Source organism: Narcine bancroftii, chromosome 4 (genome assembly GCF_036971445.1).
Source record: "Narcine bancroftii isolate sNarBan1 chromosome 4, sNarBan1.hap1, whole genome shotgun sequence".
Lineage (NCBI taxonomy): Eukaryota > Metazoa > Chordata > Chondrichthyes > Torpediniformes > Narcinidae > Narcine > Narcine bancroftii.
This window is the reverse complement of record NC_091472.1, coordinates 176859401-176879132: the sequence shown is the minus strand read 5'-3', so window position 1 is coordinate 176879132 and position 19732 is coordinate 176859401. Positions and strand designations below refer to the sequence as shown.

General features: G+C 43.6%; 1 protein-coding gene across 1 annotated transcript in view; it reads left to right on the top strand.

The window, feature by feature from the left end:
• ksr2 (kinase suppressor of ras 2) overlaps positions 1 to 19732 on the top strand; it is a 402678-nt gene that overhangs the window by 246060 nt on the left and 136886 nt on the right. The window lies entirely within an intron of this gene.

Genomic DNA, 19732 nt, shown 5'->3' with positions numbered 1-19732 from the left:
AGAGGTTTGTTAACATTCATGCAACCTTTGTATGTTAATTGCTGCATTCAACAATAGTTTTTGCTCTATTTCAAGGTTTTATTTCAAAATTTCTCACACCATTAGGCAAGGCCTCATGGAAAACAAAAGGAAATTTTAAATTTAATTCTCTCACTCTTCAAAATGTAGTTTTCCACATCATGCTATCAAAATACAGAGACGCAATGAGTAAGAACATCCCTACTGACTGCAGTCGTCATCGCGCCATAAAAGCAAATGGCCTTAAAAAGGTAAACACATGCATAGAATTTGACAACGGGGGTTTTTTAAAAAAGTGAGGATTAACATACAATGGCAGAGCAAGTAGTAAGAGCTGGAGAAACACAAGAGCTGCATTTTGCTGAAATCTTGAGCAAGCAATGAAAAGCTTGAGAAATTCAGCATCCACAGAGAGAAAGGGTGAGTCGAATGTTTTGGGTTGGGACCCTTTTTCAATACTCAAAACTTAAGAGCTACATCATTGAAAATGGAAAAAAAATTAGTTGAGATTTTATAGTTATTAAATATGTTCCACATATGTTACAGAAGGAAGTAACCTGATGTGGGTTAATATTATAGATGAGTATGAGGAAATGATGGCAATATTAAGTAATTGCAAATAACATTTACAATGGAGAAAGAGGATAGCAAATCATACATCCTGGAAAACAAATGTTGAATTGGCAAGAGTGGCGCGCTGATATTTATATTTGCAAAACCATAAAATAAAATTAGAGAAAATAATGGAATTAACAGAGTGTCAAAATATCAGGCTTTTTATCACAGGCTTTTAAAGCCATAAAGAACATAGCTGAAGCCCTAATTTAAAATGTGCTTGATTTAGGGGCTTTCAGTTGGAAAGACTTTTCTTGTGAGGAAAGTTGAATTAGGGGAACAAGAGTTTATAGATGGGGTAGAGTGACTGAACAACGTGAAAACATTGAGCTGCTCAGAGAGAGCCTGTGTGGATGTGAAAGAAGCTGTTCGAATCTGAGGAAGCAGATGGAATTATTTGGATTAAAATGTTAAGCAGGGAAATGTCCATGGGCGCCAGTTACCAGCACTTGCAGAAGACATTTGTTAAAAGTTGTTAGTAAAAATTAAATTTCATGGAGTTATGCAAATTTGTGAGATTTGCATAATATTACACCATTGGAAAGAAGGGACATAGGATCACAAGAGGTAGAGTCTTATGGGTTGAGTTGCAGAATGGTAAAGGTAAAAGGACACTAATGGCAGTTACATCAGGCCCCCAAGCAGCAGCCGGGTCGTGGATTACAAAATACAACTGGAAATAGATAAGGCACGTCAGAAGGACAGCGTTACGATAATCACGGGGGATTTTAACATGAAAGTACATTGGTATAACTCAGAAAAAAATACCAGCTCGGATAAATACAGAGCAAATAAGGGAACTTTTATTTTAAAATTGATAAGGAAATAGGAGGATTTGGTCAGATGCCCAGAAAACACCACTATTTCAAAATAGATTTATTCCTTTTTCTATGGGGAATGGATATCTAAAGATTTGGCAACAGCATAGTATTAATAAGATTGAGGATTATTTTGAGGGAGGTAAATTTATTACCTTTAATAGAATGAAGGAAAAATGTAATGTATCTGAAAATACTAGATTATATTATTATCAACTTCAGAATTTTTTATGAGAAACACTTGATCAAGATTTGAAATTGTCACCAGAGCAGAGGTAGAAGCATTGTTGTTATGTAACGGGAGTGTAAAGAAATTTATTTCAGTAATGTACAAATTATTACAAAAGAAAGCTAAGAAATTAAGAATTCATAAATCAAGGCAAAGATGGGAAGTAGATTTGAATGTACAAATAGATGAGAGAAAATGGACTGATGTATGTATAAAAAGTTATGAGAAGTACAATTAATGTGGGATACAGATTGGTTCAATACAATCTTATTCACCATTTATATGTGACAACTCAAAAGATAAATAAATTGAATAAGATTTACTCAGATTTATGTTAAGGACAGGCTCCTCCCCCGACTCCACCCCTGCATATCCCGATATAAACCCTGGATCCCTGCCAAAACCCCAGTTCAGTCCAAAGACTATTGTATGTTATTCTTACTGAATAAAAGTGTGTTGTACTCTCTGTGGTCGTGAGTGCTCTCAGTGTGACAGTACAGATCTATCACCAATGTATGTAGTGTATATAGTTACAGTATCTAGACTGTGCTTACAGCGATTGGCTGAGAGCTAAGCCACGCCTACTGTCTGGGCCTTAAAGGGTTGTGTCCCTAGCCAGGTCGGATCATTCCGGACTGGTTGGCCACCTGTGAAGAGCTCCTGTCTTTTGCTAATAAAAGCCTTGGTTTGGATCAACAAGTCTTTGATTCTTTCGACGAGCTCTACAATTTTATTAACAAAAGACAGGAGCTCTTCACAGGTGGCCGACCAGTCCGGAATGATCCGACCTGGCTGGGGACACAACCCTTTAAGGCCTAGACAGTAGGCGTGGGTTAGCTCTCAGCCAATCGCTGTAAGCACAGTCTAGATACTGTAACTATATACACTATATACATTGGTGATAGATCTGTACTATCACACTCAGTCACACTACAATTTTATTCAGTAAAGAAGAGGATGGAAGCTCTGTTGAAACCAGCGATGCTCCTAATTGATCCTCTGTCTGCAGAGGCCCCAGAGGAATTCACATACTGGCTAGAGTGCTTCCAAAGGTAGCTGGCAGCCACACAAATGGTCTACTCCACGCATGAATTCCAGAGGTCAGCGCTCCTCTCAAGCGTTGGACCTAAAGGATTTCCCGATCATCGGGGACCGCACTACTTACGAGTCGGCCTATGAAAGGCTGAAGGCTCACTACATGAGGCACCAAAATGTTGTCCTAGTGAGGCACTAACTCTCACACTGGAAGCAGCGGCCAGGGGAGTCCATTGAAGATTTTAACCTCATCCTGCGAGCACTCGCGAGGAACTGCAGATACCAGGACGGCATGGCCCGAGAACTGGAAGACAAGCAGATCCGGGACACTTTTGTTGGTAGTGTGAGGTCCAAGTACATCAGGCAACGTTTGCTGGAGCAAGGCAGCACGATACCGTCTGACAATGTGCAACTGGCCAAGGCACTGGAGATGGCCCAACTGGAAGTTGATAACCTAGAAGGTACCCTCCAGGATGATCTGGTTCCTGGAGCGACTTCACACGCGACATTAGCCCTGATGGTAGCAGCCTCTGGCACCAAGGGATACTTGTTCTGCAGTCGGCAGCAACACCCAAGAACTCGATGTCTTGCTAAAGACTCCATCTGCGCTGGTTCTGGTAAGAAGGGGCAGTGGGTGAAGGTCTGCAGAGCAAGGGGGAGTGCTGAGAAATCCAACCCATGCAAGACCCTTGCTGGGCTGACTGAGGCGAGTCCGAAGCCCAATCCCTCGACCCCCAAATACCAGTGTTGTGTGCCATGGCGTTCCTGTGGGGCCATACGGTGAGTGCAGCGATGTGGGAAACCCCAGCGGCCATCTTGCTGCATTTTAAAACTGACGCCATCCTCATCAGATGAGGATGGGAAGCAGCCATATTTTTGCACCATGTGGTCTCTGCCATCTTGCCAGTTTTCAAAATTGGCACCAACAGAAGAAGAAGAAAGAGGGCGGCATCTTGCTGTGCCTTGTAGTCCCTGCCATCTTGCCTGCCTGACAAACTGCAAGGGGGGAGCGACCCCAGTGAGGGGAACGTCTGCATTTCCAGAGTTTTGGCAGCGATGGCATTGGACCAGGAGATACCACACCAACTGAACAATTCCACAATCAAGGTGGGGTTAATGGACATAAACTGAAATGTTTAATTGACTCTGGCTCAACTAAGAGCTTCATAGATGCAGAGGCAGTCCAAAAACTTAATCTTGAAGTGTATCCTTCTAATTATCGTATTTTTTAGTGTCCCATATGTAGTCTGTAAATATTCAATTCTGTAAGTTCAGAATGTATGTATTTGAGAATTTATGTGCACCAGCCTTGTTGGGTCTTGACTTCTTGTGTCACTTTAAAAACATGACCCTGGAGTATTCTGGCCCTCTTCCTCCCATTACGGTTCGAAACAGAAGGTCCCAAAACTCTGATGCCTCTTCACACTGAATATAGATCCACTTCCACTGTTCCTGAATCTGAGTGCCGATTGTAGACCAATTGCTGCGAAAAGCAGGCACTTCAGAGCAGAAGACTGGGCATTCCTCAAGGCTGAGACACAGCAACTGCTTGATAAGCACATTATCGAGCACAGTACCAGCCCATGGAGAACACAGCTGGTTGTGGTAAAGTGGGAAGTAAAGTCCAGGCTAATAATTGACTATAGCCAAACCATTAATAATTTTACATTTCTGGACGCATACCCACTCCCTCGTATTTCAGACATGGTGAATGAAATTGCACAGTATAAGGTTTATTTGACCATCGATCTTAAAGCTTCTTACCACCAGTGGCCAATCCATTCTGAGGACCATCCCTGCTTCACTTTTGAGGCTAACAGGAGACTCTATCAGTTCCAGAGAGTTCCATTTGGTACCACAAGTGGGGTCTCAATCCTCCAGACACAAATGAACAGAATGGTGGGCAAATTTAAGTTGAAGGCCACCTTCCCATACCTCAACAACTTTACAATTTGTGGCCACTCTCTGGAGATCCATGACACCAATCTCCAGAATTTCCTTCAAGCAGCTAAGGCCTGGGATCTCACTTATAACACCATTATGTAAATGTTCAGAGCTAAACGCCTGGACATCTTGGGCTAAGTTGTGGAGAATCGCATCATTGGCCCACGACCCTGACAGGATGAACTCCCAATCTCGAGGACCACGAAAGCTCTGAGGAGGTTCCTGGGTTTCTTCTCATTATTATGCTCAGTGGGTACCTCAATATGTAGACAAGGTTTGTCCCCTTTTAAAAACCACCTCCTTCCCATTGACAGCTGAAGCTCAAAATGCCTTCAACTATGTCAGAAGCCACATTGTGAAGGCCTGCGGTGGATGAGAATGTACCTTTCCAGGTGGAAAATGATGCTTCAGACGTGGCCCAGGCTGTGACTCTTAGTCAGGTGGGTAGGCCGGTTGCATTTTTTTCACGAACACTACAAGGTCACAAGCTTCAAAACCCATCAGTGGAGAGAGGCTCAAGCCATTGTGGAGGCCATCAGGCACTACCTGGTGGGCTGAAAATTCACACTCCTCACAAACGAGCGATAGGTAGCATTCATGTTCAACAATACAAAATGGGGAAAAATTAAAAATGGTAAAATCATTTGTTGGTGAGTCGAACTCTCCACCTACAACTATGATGTAGTCTACTGACCTGTTTCCCTCAATGAGCCTCCAAATGCCCTGTCCAGAGGAAGCTGTGCCTCTGCACACACCAGCCAGTTGTGGTCACTGCACCATGAGCTCTGCCACCCATGCATCACACAAATGGCTCATTTTGTCAAGGGATGCAATCTACCCTACTCAATTGAGGATGTCAGAGAAAAGTTGCACTTGTATCGCCCCAGCAAAGCACATTTGATAAAGGCATCCCTGCCCTTCGAATGACTCGGTGTCGATTTCAATGTACCCCTCCCCTCCACAAAAGGGAACATGTATTTCCTCACAGACATCAATGAGTACTCTCATTTCCCGTTCACCATTCCCTGCCCGGACACATCCACGCTGTCTATCACTAGGGCCCTAGACTCTATTTTCTTCCTGTTCGGGTATCCCAGCTATATTCATAGCGACTGGGGCTCAACATTTATGAGCGAGGAGCTGCGTCATTTCCTGCTGTTAAGGGACATTGCCTCCAGCAGGATGATAAACTACAACCCCCGGGGAAATGGATAGGTTCAGAAAGAGAACACAACGGTTTGGAAGTCTGTAAAATTGGCTCTCCGGTCCAAAGGACTTCCAGATTCATGCTGGCAGGATGTCCTACCCATGGTGCTCCACTCCATTAGGTCACTACTCTGCATTGAGACCAATGTAACTCCTCCTGAGCTGCTGTTTTCTTTCAAGAGAAAGTCAACATCAGGGACCACCCTCCCAACTTGGCTGACAGCATCAAGAACAGTGCTATTTCAAAAGCAAGCGAGGAGAAGCAAATCTGACCCCCTGGTCGAAGGAATGCACCTACTACATGCCAACCCCACTTAGGCCTACATGGCATACCCAGATGGTAGGGAGGACACTGTCTCGATAAGGGACCTGGCACCCACTGGAACTGAGGGTCCATCACCTCAAGGGAGCCAGGACCTACCCAGGGTTCTGAGGGGCTCAGGTGAGATGACTCAGGAAGACCAGAGCGGGATCACCCATGCCCCAAAGAACCACAAGAGGATCAGGAAGTCCAGAACCCAACTGCACTATGGTGCCCTTCCCGTGTCTCCAGACCTCCTGACAGGTTGAATTTGTAAATATTATAAAAAAAATTCTATGACTATACTGTGTTCTCTGTTTCACCTGGATGATTCATTCTAAAGGATGAATGTAGTGAACTGGGAATTGACTACTGATGTGATGACCTAAGGACTGGCTCCTCCCCCGACTCCACCCCCGCATATCCCGATATAAACCCTGGATCCCCACCAAAATCCCAATTCAGTCCAAAGACTATCGTGTGTTATTCTTACTGAATAAAAGCATGTTGTACTCTTTCTGGTCTTGAGTGCTCTCAGTCGCACTACAAGATGTGAACAAGAAGTTGGTACTTTTCTGCATTCAACTTGACAATGTCCTAAAGTTAGACCTTTTTGGATGAAAATAGGTAGAACAAATAACCGGGATTAAATTCCCATTGGATCCAATGTTATTTCAATTAGGAGATGTTAAAGGAATTAAATTTAAATGAAAACGGAATATTTATCAGGTTAAGTTGGATGAACTCCAGATAACTAGGGAGGCTGAGGGGGTGATAGACAGGAGTTTCAGGGACACACTCACACATAGGAGGCAGAAGGAGGGTAGGAGGGTGACAGTCAGGAAAGGGTAAACAGATTAGGACTTTATTCCTTGGAGCACTGAAGAATAAGAGGAGATTTGATAGATGAATTTAAAATTATGAGGGGGATAGATAGAGTAAATGTGGATAAACTTTTTCCACTGAGAGTAGGTGAGATACAAACCAGAGGAGATGGGTAACAGGCCCTTTCAGCCCTCGAGTCCATGCTGCCCAATTACACCCAACTAACCTACACCCCCCCACTACATTTGAAACTAGGAGGAAATCCGAGCCCCCAGGGAGAACCCACGCAGACACGGGGAGAACGTACAAACTCCTTACAGACAGCGCGGGATTCGAACCCTGCCCCCGATCACTGGTGTTGCGCTAACAGTGCCGCCATTCTCTGTATTTAAAACACATTCTGGACTTTTCCCAGTTATCTCACTGGAGTGATTAATAGCAAGAGCACAAAAACATCAATGTATTAGAATATATATTCCCAATTAAAGCATGCACTAAAATGTGGATGCAAAGGAGACCCATATTGGTTTAAATATTACTATAATTTTTGTGTTTGCATGTACTTCAAACCTATGTAATTTGAAGGTGCCATTCATTATCTTCTTTTTCATTTGGACACTTTACCAGTGACTAATTTCATGCATTTCAAATATCTGCTGACTAATAACTAATCAGAGTCTGCACTCCTTGAAGTGGTGGTGAGTACTCAATGTTATTATGCACCTTTGGCACCACTGCGCAAAAGAAAATCAACCCACCTTGAGGAAGGACACGGTTCCACTGCTCAAAATCCAGACAGCTAGCTGGCGGAGGGATACAACTGTAGAAAGGTGCTGGATGTGAGGATGCACATTTAAGCCAGTGGGAGGAGGTGACCAGAAAGATCAATGAGTGATAATGATGCCAGAATCAGAATATATTGTCATGAACAAGTCATGAAATTCAGTGTTTAGCAACAGGGTCACAGTGCAAATATTCATATTATAACCATCTTACGACATTACTTTAAAAAATAATAATAGTACACGAAAAGTAAGGCAGTGTCTTTGGTTCATTGATTATTCAGGAATCTGATGGCAGCGGGGAAGAAGCTGTCCTTGTGCCGCTGAGTGCCCATCTTTAGGCTTCTGTACTTTTTTCCTGATGGCAGCAGAGTGAAGAGGGCATGTCCTGGATGGTGGGGGTCTTTGAGGATAGAGGCTGCTTTTTTAAGACATTGCCTTCATGTAGATGTCCTCGATGGAGTGAAGTCTGGTATCTGTGATGTCGCAGGCCGAGTGAACAATCCTCTGGAGTTTATTCTTGTCCTGAGAGTTGGTGCCTCCATACCAGGTAGTGATTCAACCAGCTAAAATGCTTTCCACGGTCCACCTTTAGAAGTTTACAAGAGTCTTCAGTGACATACCAAATCTCCTCAGACACCTCACAAAGTATAGCCACTGGTGTGCCTTCTTTGTGATTGCATCAAAATAGAGGCTCCAGGACAGATCTTTGGAGATATTTACATCCAGAAATTTGAAGTTCTTGACCCTCTCCGTCACTGAGCCCTCAATGAGTTGTGATTCCCTGTCTTCCTCCTGAAGTCCACAATCATCTTGGTTTTGCTGATGTTGAGCGCAAGGTTGTTGTCGTTACACCATTCAACAAGCTGATCTATCTCCCTCCTGTCGGTTTCCTCATTGCTAGATGTCACAATGCGAGTTGAAGTCAGTGGAAATAGTAACACAAATAATCTGCAAACATACATGTTACTACACTCGCACAATTCTTACTATATTCAACCATGCCATCAATATGATATATAGATACTAAAAGAATCACAATTCTGTCTCCCTTATAATAGATAATAACTCAGAATAGTAATTACAGCACCAGAATGGAAAGGCTCTCTCATACCCAGAGGCGAGTTGGTTGGAGAGAGTACAAACAAATGCCGCAAATCCCATAGCCGACATCAGCTCCGTGTGGTCTCAAATAGGAAATTATATTCTGATATTGTGCAAATCCAGGAATAAAATGACTCCAGTAAAATCAACAGCACTTCATGAGCAGACCTCCTTTCCAATCAGCACATTTTCCTCATGCATGTTAAAAGCCCAGAGGACCCCAAAACCCAGCAGCAATAGATATTCACCAAGACAAATGGTTACTTAAACAAAAGTTGCTTTTAATTATCTTTAAACATGAAAACAGGATCAAACTTTAACTTGACTAACCTAACTTAGCCCCCTTCTAATTCTAAGTGCACGTGTATGTAATTTATATGCAAGTTCAGAAAAGTTCTTTGATTCACAATCCAATCTCACTTCTCATTCTTCCAAGTTCACTGGTTGCAGGAAATTTTTATACTGTGCACAAAATTTAACATTTATGAAGTTCACCAGGCTTTAGTGCTTGAAAGGAAAATGGTTACCTTCAGGAAGGCTCTTGTGGGTTTTCAGAGAGATTTGTTGACACCCACACCTGATCCCTTCTGATCAGCCACTTCAGAGTCTTGCTGAAGAAATTTGCCCCATCAGGGTTTTCAGATGATAACCTCTTTCTTTCAGGTCACCACAGAGTTCCTTTTTGTTTCCTTTATTTCAAGTGAAACATTAGGCAGCCAGTCCTCTCCTCTTGTATGGACCACAAGGGATTTGACCAGGCTGAACTAAGCACTCACAACCTGTCTTCCAAATGGAGTTTTTCCACAAGCTTGCCAGCTTGCCCTGTTCCAGTCTGTTAGGTCTGCTTTGTTCATGAATGAGTGAGACAAACACCAGACTGAGTCGAAATCAGGGTTCTTTGTTCTTTATTACCGGATTGTAACACTTGCGACTAACAAAGTTAGTCGGAGAATGGATTCTGCCGTTATCAGCAAAATGGTGATTTTTTATACCCTTGGATATGTGCTTAGAACATCATCATATCATTACTTGTCCAATGACTAAAACTGTTGCTATCCTTTCCCTGCTAGCTTCCTGCCTCTCAATCCATCAATGTCTCTCTTATCTTGTAAGTACAAGGATGCATTCACATCTTGTTACAGCCCTGTACATTCCCATCTCATGATGTTTTACCTAACAGGAGTACAAGGACACCTCCCCTTCTTGTTACTGCCCTGTACAGGGTAACTCCCTACACATTCCCATCTCATGATGTTTTATCTTACAAGTCCCAGCTGCGCTGCTGTCTGTAAAACTGCAAAACTGATCTCTCTCTCTCTCACACACATAGAAAAAGCCTGTTCAACTCACTCTGCTTGCAAAAACGACATGACCCTCTTAGAACAGCAAGCTGCAATCCAGACAACCTGCGGCACTGAACTACTCTGATCTCTTTCATCAGTTGCTTTTCAAAACAACAATCGATTAGTTAAGTCTCCTGGGCACTCCCCAAAGTTCTTGCAAAGGCCCCCAGGAGCCATCCTGTCTTGAGCAGAGTGCCAGTATTTTAAATGAGATCTGTTTTGAAGTGCTTGTATGGGACCTGCACTGAAAAACCTGCCCCAATTTATCTCCCAAAAACATATCTATATACAATATAAACACAAAATAATCTGTCACACTATTCTTTGCTAGCCTGGTTTCAGGTACATTAGGTTTGTCAGTACTGGAAGTTCTTGTATTTGACACTTGAATAATTTTTATAGAAATTATTTAATTGTAATTGCTAAAATTCAAAAGGAAAGCAATGAATTTCGTATGCTTTTTCTCTTACAATAATCTGTCTTTCCATAAATGTGCACATATGCAGACATGCATCAAAGCAATCAAAACTGTTGAGTGAGTTCACTTTAAACTCCTCTCTTTATATCACTGGTTTTATCTGTAAAATTGAAATTATATTTTAGATTGAAACTATTTTAAGTAACTGTAATTTTTGTTCTTGCAGGTAAGGATTTTTGTTGTGAATTGATGGGTTTTAATTATTTTTCATTATTTGCATCTTATGAGGATAAATACTATAATGACAAATGAAGGGAATATGAAAAGAGTAGGGAATAATTGCATAACTAACAATCTAAATCTGTTCCTAAAATATCAGCAGTTAATTTAGCTCGATTCCACAGATAATTTGATGATGACTCAATTAATATTAGCATCCCTGTGAATGCCATCAATCTTTATTTGAATGGAGGGACTATTTCAGTTAATAATTACTACATGGGATTACATATACAATGCATCCTTCTTTACATTTAAATTACAATTGTTACATTCACACAGAGCAATTTTTCAGTGGAATTAGATCTAACTTTGGACTGAGTATAACATCAATTTCATGTATGTCAGAACACGACACGGTTCCTTTATTGTCATTTAAGAGCAGAATGAAAAACAGTACACTGTAATAAACAAGCTAACATTCCTCCAAACCATAATGCTACCTACATATCACAGGATTACACAAAAGCATCGTAGACAACATAAAACTACGCCATTCCTACACCAGACAAAACAAAACAAAAACTACACAAGACTGAAACAGATCTACGTAGTGAATAAAACAAAACAGTGCAATACAGTAAAAGATGAAAAACTAGACAGTAGTCACAGCGGAAACAAGTTACATTTTCGTAGACTTAGTCAAGTAGATTGAAGTGAAGAACCGCCACACAGATCACATGTCCATATGGGCCTGCAAGCTTCGGCACAATAGTGATATAGAGTCCTAACGACCTCCTCGCCCACCTTGCCATCTGCCGCAGGGCCCCTCTCTCCAAGACCTCCAGAACTTCTGGGCCAGGCACACGATACGACTGCTCCGGGTTCCTTGACACTTCCACCGCAGAACACAGACCTCCACTTGATGCAGCCCGCTCCAGCACACCCCCGCAAAACCTGCCACAGTGTTTCCTCCTCGGCCACCAGCAGCAAACAACGTCAAAGTCTGGAAGCCTCGTCCCCACAACAGAGGCCCGATCACCACAGCAGACCAGGCCATGTAGCCTCTCAGCCTTCTTCTGAAGGTCTGTACCTTACTTTGCAGTTCTCACATTTCCACAGCTCCACAGTGCTCTACCGTCCAATATTCATCAATTAAGAATGGTTGCACAGCACCTTACTTAACTGTCGCGGTAGCATCAGGTCTGGAGAAGCCACTGCAACCACTACTATCATCCGGAACCAGATTGCATGCCTAACCCTCATTGCTCACCCACTGGCCATTTTTAACATTTTGGATTCAACTCATAAGCTTCGCAATGATGCATGGCTTACATTGTTAGCTTAAATACGCAGTCAACTATTTACATGTGACAGACATAGCATCCAAACACAATGCATGCCATTCATAGTACCCTCATTCTTGCAAGACAAGACAAGGCATGAGACCTGACCCCTGTGGAGGTGCAAGTGCTCACCAGTATTTCTTAAGGCTGTCGTCAGAAATGGGGGTGAAACAAAAGTATCCTGACATCTTTTTTTGCCGCAGGAGCAGACCTCAAGGTCAATGCATGCGCAAAGTGAATGCTTGATTCCCTGTTAAGTCTGGCAGAAAGGCTGGAGGCAATGTCAAATTTGAAGTCATTCTCTCCTGCGTGGAGATAATGGCCATTCAGTGTGCATGTGGGCTCAATCACCACACAGAATCAGACAGTTCATCTCTGCTTCCACAGAAGAACATTTTAATTCTAGGCAATGTTTAGGCCATACAGCAGAAGCTCATATTTTATTGAGCACTCTCAGATGTCAACCATGTAATGCACCTGCTAACTTGGCCATGGATACAATGATTTTAGGATGAGCTTTGGAGTTTGAGGCTGCTTGGAGGTGCTCAAACCTAGCAGTTGCCTGTAAACCAGCCAGATGGCTGCTATTCATGACAAGATGGTGGAGGGAAATGCTAGTAAAAAGGATCTGCTCAAAGTCACATGCTGTGCCATGAAACACTTGTGGCTTACCACCTGCCGTGCCTCCACCACCAGAGTAACAGGATTTAGCCAATCCAGGTCTGGTTCTGATGGACAATCTCTATCAAGGGAATAAATAAGTGTATAGTGGCTACTACAGTAGATGCTACTAAATAAAGGCAAACACACAACAGGAGTCAACTCAAGACTAGTTTATTGCAGACATACACAGACCTTTTATTTCTTGCCTGTTAATGAGCTCGTTAGTGAACAGCTGCTGGTCCACATGACCAGCAGGCTAAAGCTATGAGCCATTAGCACCCCGTGCCTTTAGGCAGGGGCTTCATCTGATCCACTCGCTGTACTTTGGTGCCCAGCACTGCTAACCCACTATGTGTCAGGCAAGTCTGAACTGACGGCGGCAGTTCGCAATACTGCGCTGTGTACCTGTTACATCACCCCCCACCCCGAATTGTCACCGCAACTTAAGATGCCAGATACGCTTGACTTAGGCAGACGTCCACATCGCCTGGGTTGAGGGCACTGAACTGGTGAAGTAGGGTCTGTATGGGTGGGTTTAAGTCTGTCCATGCTGAATAGCTGCGGATGCCCTCCGATGTCTAATGTATATACCACTCCATCTCTCAATCACGCAAAATGCTCCTTCATATGGTTTTAGTAATGGTGCCCCTGTAACCTGTCTTCGTACGGATACAAATTCAGTGTTTAATATGATTGGGGCACTTGTTGCTTGGTTTGCCATGCCAATTGGTAGAGGATGGTTTGCTGTTAGCAATACCCTTGTGGAGTTGTTGCAGGACATCCATGTCTGAATTGCTTGCGAAGTGAATATCTCCTGGAACTATAAGGACCGTACCATACATCAATTCTGCAGACAATGCAGACAGATCTTCTTTTGGAGCTATTCATACTCCTAGTAGAACCCAAGGTAGTTCATCGACCCATTTGGGGCCAGTGAAGATTGAAGTTGTTGATGGAAACATTCCACCAAGCCATTGGACTGCGGATGGTACACAGTAGTTTGATGCAACTGTGTATCACAAAAACAAGCCAAAGAAAATTAACGCCAAAGTGAACTGTGGTCCACAGTCCGAAGTTGTGTGTAGGCATTCCAAATCTAGCAATCCAATTTAAGATGAAAGCTCTAGCACATGCCTCAGTATCACTGACTGGTAATGGAATTGCCTCTGGCCAGCACGTGAAGCGGTCTACTACTGTGAGAATATACCTCATGTCCTTTGGTCCAACCAGATCCACATGCACATGCTCAAATCTTCTGCATATTGTCGGGAAAGGCTGCAAGGGTGCCTTGGTGTGGTGTTGAATTTTCGCAGATTGGCAGGATATACATGTTCGTGCCCATTGCGTGACATCTTTTTTCAGCCCATGCCACATGTACTTGTTTGACATTATTTTGACTGAAGTCCTGATGGACGGGTATGATAGATTATGAATGTCATCAAAAAGACACTGTCACCAAGATAATGGGTCCAATGGTCGAGGATAGCCCAATGATACATCACAAAGGAGTTCTGGACTACCTTGTGGTGCCACCTGTTGAATGTTGAGTCCAGTAATAGCTTGTATATCCAGATCCGCGGATTGTGCCGCAGCCAGTTCAGCAATGTTGACTCCACTTTTAATGTGACACACACTTGATCTAGAGAGCACATCTGTGACCAGATTGTCCTTTCCCGAAATATGATGCATGTCTGTAATAAACTCTGAAATGTAGGACAAATGTTGTTGTTGTCTTGCTGACCAAGGATCTGTGATTTTGCTAAAGGCAAAAATTAGCAGTTTATGGTCTGTGAATATGATGAAATGTCGACCTTCCAAGATATCATGAAAGTGCCTTATAGCCAGATAAAGGGCTAATAGTTCTCGATCAAAGGCACTGTACTTCATTTCTGCTGGTCTTAGATGACGACTAAAGGCAAGGGGCTGATAATGGCCATTATCAGAACTGCACCCACAGCTGTTCATGAGGCATCTGTGCTAAGCATCAAAGCAGCTTCAGTATTTGGATATGCAAGCATTGCTGCTTTGGCTAATGCCTCTTTGGCGGACATAAATGCGGCCTCTGCGGTCCAGGTAATGTTTTTGTTTGGAGCAAAGATGATGTCAAACAGGGGTCGCAGGATGTCAGCAACCCCAGGAATAAATCTGTGATAAAAATTTATCATTCCCAAAAACCTCTGTAACCCTTTGACGGTGACAGGTTTGGAGAATGTATGGATGTCATCTACCTTGCCTGATAATGGAGATATGCCGTCTGCTGTAATTTTATGGTTGACTTTCCAAATTGACCCTTGTCAAGGTTAATTGTCAGACCAAAGTCTTGAAGCCGTTGGAAAAGGCGGCACAAATGCAGGCGGTGATCTTGTTCATTTTGACTTGCTACAAGGATTTTTTCTTTTTTTCTTTGGCTTGGCTTCGCGGACGAAGATTTATGGAGGGGGTAAAAAAGTCCACGTCAGCTGCAGGCTCGTTTGTGGCTGACCAGTCCGATGCGGGACAGGCAGACACGATTGCAGCGGTTGCAAGGGAAAATTGGTTGGTTGGGGTTGGGTGTTGGGTTTTTCCTCCTTTGCCTTTTGTCAGTGAGGTGGGCTCTGCGGTCTTCTTCAAAGGAGGCTGCTGCCCGCCAAACTGTGAGGCGCCAAGATGCACGGTTTGAGGCGTTATCAGCCCACTGGCGGTGGTCAATGTGGCAGGCACCAAGAGATTTCTTTAGGCAGTCCTTGTACCTTTTCTTTGGTGCACCTCTGTCACGGTGGCCAGTGGAGAGCTCGCCATATAATACGATCTTGGGAAGGCGATGGTCCTCCATTCTGGAGACGTGACCCATCCAGCGCAGCTGGATCTTCAGCAGCGTGGACTCGATGCTGTCGACCTCTGCCATCTCGAGTACCTCGACGTTAGGGGTGTGAGCGCTCCAATGGATGTTGAGGATGGAGCGGAGACAACGCTTTAGTTGCCCATTCAGAGCCAGCTCTTCAGCGCTTGACGTCCTGCTTTGCGGAAACTGCCAAAATGTTTGGCCTGGAAGTCAGCCTGAAGAAAACTGAGGTCCTCCATCAGCCAGCTCCCCACCATGACTACCAGCCCCCCCACATCTCCATCGGGCACACAAAACTCAAAACGGTCAACCAGTTTACCTATCTCGGCTGCACCATTTCATCAGATGCAAGGATCGACAATGAGATAGACAACAGACTCGCCAAGGCAAATAGCGCCTTTGGAAGACTACACAAAAGAGTCTGGAAAAACAACCAACTGAAAAACCTCACAAAGATAAGCGTATACAGAGCCGTTGTCATACCCACACTCCTGTTCGGCTCCGAATCATGGGTCCTCTACCGGCACCACCTACGGCTCCTAGAACGCTTCCACCAGCGTTGCTACAAGGATGATATCCAAGTAAATATACGCAAAGTCTAAATCTCTACCTAGAGCATCCATAAGCCGCTGAAAAGTTTGCGTGGCATTCTTTAAGCTAAATGTCATTCTGGGGAATTCAAAAAAACCAAATGGTGTAATAATTGCTGTCGTGGGAATATCATTCTCATAAATCGGTATCTGATGATATCCCTTAACCAAATTAATCTTTGAAAATGTGCAGCAATGATGTAGATGGGCAGTGAAATCCTGTATGTGTGGAATTGGGTATCTGTCAGGTGTAGTAACATCATTAAGCCTACGGTAGTCACCACAGGGTCTCCATCCACCTGTCTTCTTAGGTACCATATGCAAAGGTGAGGCCCAAGGGCTGTTTGAGTGTCAAATGATACCCAATTCTTCCATTGCTTTAAATTCTGCCTTTGCTTGCAGCAATTTATCAGGCACCAGACAATGAGCCCTGGCACGGACCGGTGGACCTGATGTATCTATGTAATGAGACACACTATGGGCTGTTCTTGAGGCATTGAAGTTAGGGTGAGAATATGGGGAAATTAGTTGAGTAGAGCAGTATATGCATCCTTGTGTAACGCATGTACTCCGAGCTGTGAAACTCTCCCCTTGATGCATGCCAGTGGCTATGTCTGAAAGGTGGTGGCGTGAACTAAATTTCTGCGTTTTACATCTACCAAGAATCCATGAGCATGTGGATCTGGTTGGACCATTACGTTGTGGAAACGTAAAAAATCTGCACACAAAATGGATTGAGCGACAGAAGCAAGGACACAATTCCAATGGAATGTGGTTCCCCATATTCAGATTGCGACTCGTCTAGTGCCGAAACTTGGAATGGCAGTTCCATTTGCCACTCGCAGGGTCAAGTAATTTTTTTTTATGCGTCCTTTCAAAATAGGTCAGCAGGAGCAAACTAAGTTCAGCACCGGTGTCTACAAGAAATTTACGCTTAACCACATCATCCTGAAGATACAATAGGCCAGTATGTATGCCAACTGCCGAGGCCACTACTGGCAGCCGGCTCTCTCATTTCCTGATTTCTTTTTGTAGTAGGTACATGGCTGGACGCACTTATGGGCATTTTTTCCTCAGTGGCAATGGTAAAAACACCACTCTCAATGTACATCAGCACATTCCTCTTTCTTGCATTGGACTGCAGATACAGGAGGCTGGTAGGATGCGGGAGATGCTTCTGCTTCAAAAACTGGATGTATTCGGGCAGACTCTTGTGTTGGATACAATAGAGTCTGTCAGCCTCTCGAGCTTCGTCATGGGGATGGTAGAAATCCATGTTACCAATGGGTATGGCACATGAGCTAGAAGTTTTGACAGAAATAAAGTTTTGAAAAGCAGACAATGGGAATGACTATCTGACAATGCCAGCATCTCATTCCAATGGATTCTTGTCATCTAGGGCTTCCATGTTCAAAAGATGCATGCCATGTTCATGCCTAGTAAGTTGCAATGTGTCAAGAAGAAACTGGTGGAACCTGGTGTACTGGACTTCTGCAGGAGGATGAGCAATAAATTCACTTACTCGTGATGCAGTGGCCACATCCAATATACTCACAACATGCCAAAATTTTGTGTCTTCCACTGTTATACCCCAAAGACAAAACTAAATTTGAGGTTGATGTGTCCAGAAAAGAGGCAAATGAAGCCCAACTACATTAACTGTCATGGCAGTGGCAGTTGTTGTTGTTGCTGTTGAAGCATCCTCCTTTTCCATAATAATTCAAATTCATTGAATCTTCATTTCTGGGTCACTAATTTGTAGCAGCTACTATGGTAGATACTACTAAATAAAGGCAAACACACACAAAGGTGTGTCAACTCAAGACTGGTTTATTGCAGACATACACAGACCTTTTATTCCCTGTCTGTTAATGAGCTCATTAGTGAACAGCTGCTGGTCCACATGACCAGCAGGTTAAAGCTATGAGCCATTAGTGCCCTCTGCTTTTAGGGTCATCTGATCCACTTGCTGTACTTTGGTGTCTAGCACTGCTAACTTGTTATATGTCAGGTAAGTCTGTGAACTGATTGTGGTGGTTTGCAATACTGTGCTGTGTGCCTGCTACAAGTGGTTGATTAAAATAGCTATGTATGTTTTAATTTGCCTTCTATCTTTTATTCCACATGGTTGTTAAGGTGCTCAGGAACATTCTAACTATAGTAACAATGTGACCATAATGGAACTTTCACCTTTATGACATCCATGTGCTTCCACTAAATGTGATGAAGCAGGCTAATGGCATGCCAATTTTATGTTTCCATTGCCTGGTTTCTTCAGAGCATGTATTCAGACTCATGGCAGTCTACTGTGTGTGTGTAATGGTTGGTCCTTGCAATAAGTTTCATGGAAAGTAGGGGAAGGAGCTGAAAGCAAAAGATGCAGCAGAAAGGAGGCAACCCTTAAAGACCTATAAACCTCAGCTCTTTGTGTGAGGGAAGAGATGCAGGAGTATCAGAGCCAGCCCCACCAGGTTGGGGAACAGTTTCTTCCCATGCATAGTGAGAATGCTGAACAACCAAAGGAACTGTTCACACTAACCATCCAGGACTCTCATTTGTACAAAACAATATTTATTTTTAATAAATATAATACTTGTCCTGCATATGTATTATTTGTGTGTGTGTGTTATGTCTGGTGTGTGTCTGCATGTTTTTGTACTGAGGACCAGAGAATGTTGTTTCATTGGGTTGTAGTTGTATAACAAGATGGCAATAAACTTGACTAGCTCCCCTGATAGAGATTGGGAAGCACTGCTGAAGTCTATTAATGCATTTAAGCCAGGGAGCAAATGACTGTTGATAGGATTTTATGCATGTGTGGTGCTTTCTCAAGGGTGTTAGTCCTCTACTGGCATCACCTACGGCTCCTAGTACGCTTCTACCACTGTTGTCTCCGCTCCATCCTCAACATTCATTGGAGCGACTTCATCCCTAACATTGAAGTACTTGAGATGGCAGAGGCCGACAGCATTGAGTCCACGCTGCTGAAGATCCAGCTGCGTTGGGTGGGTCACGTCTCCAGAATGGAGGACCATCGCCTTCCCAAGATCGTGTTATATGGCGAGCTCTCCACTGGCCACCGTGACAGAGGTGCACCAAAGAAGAGGTACAAGGACTGCCTAAAGAAATCTCTTGGTGCCTGCCACATTGACCACTGCCAGTGGGCTGATATCGCCTCAAACCATGCATCTTGGCGCCTCACAGTTCGGTGGGCAGCAACTTCCTTTGAAGAAGACAGCAGAGCCCACCTCACTGACAAAAGACAAAGGAGGAAAAACCCAACACCCAACCCCAACCAACCAATTTTCCACTGCAACCGTGTCTGCCTGTCCCGCATCAGACTTGTCAGCCACAAACGAGCCTGCAGCTGACGTGGACTTTTACCCCCTCTATAAATCTTCGTCCGCGAAGCCAAGCCAAGAAATAGTCTGAAGCCTGCATTCTGTCAATCATTT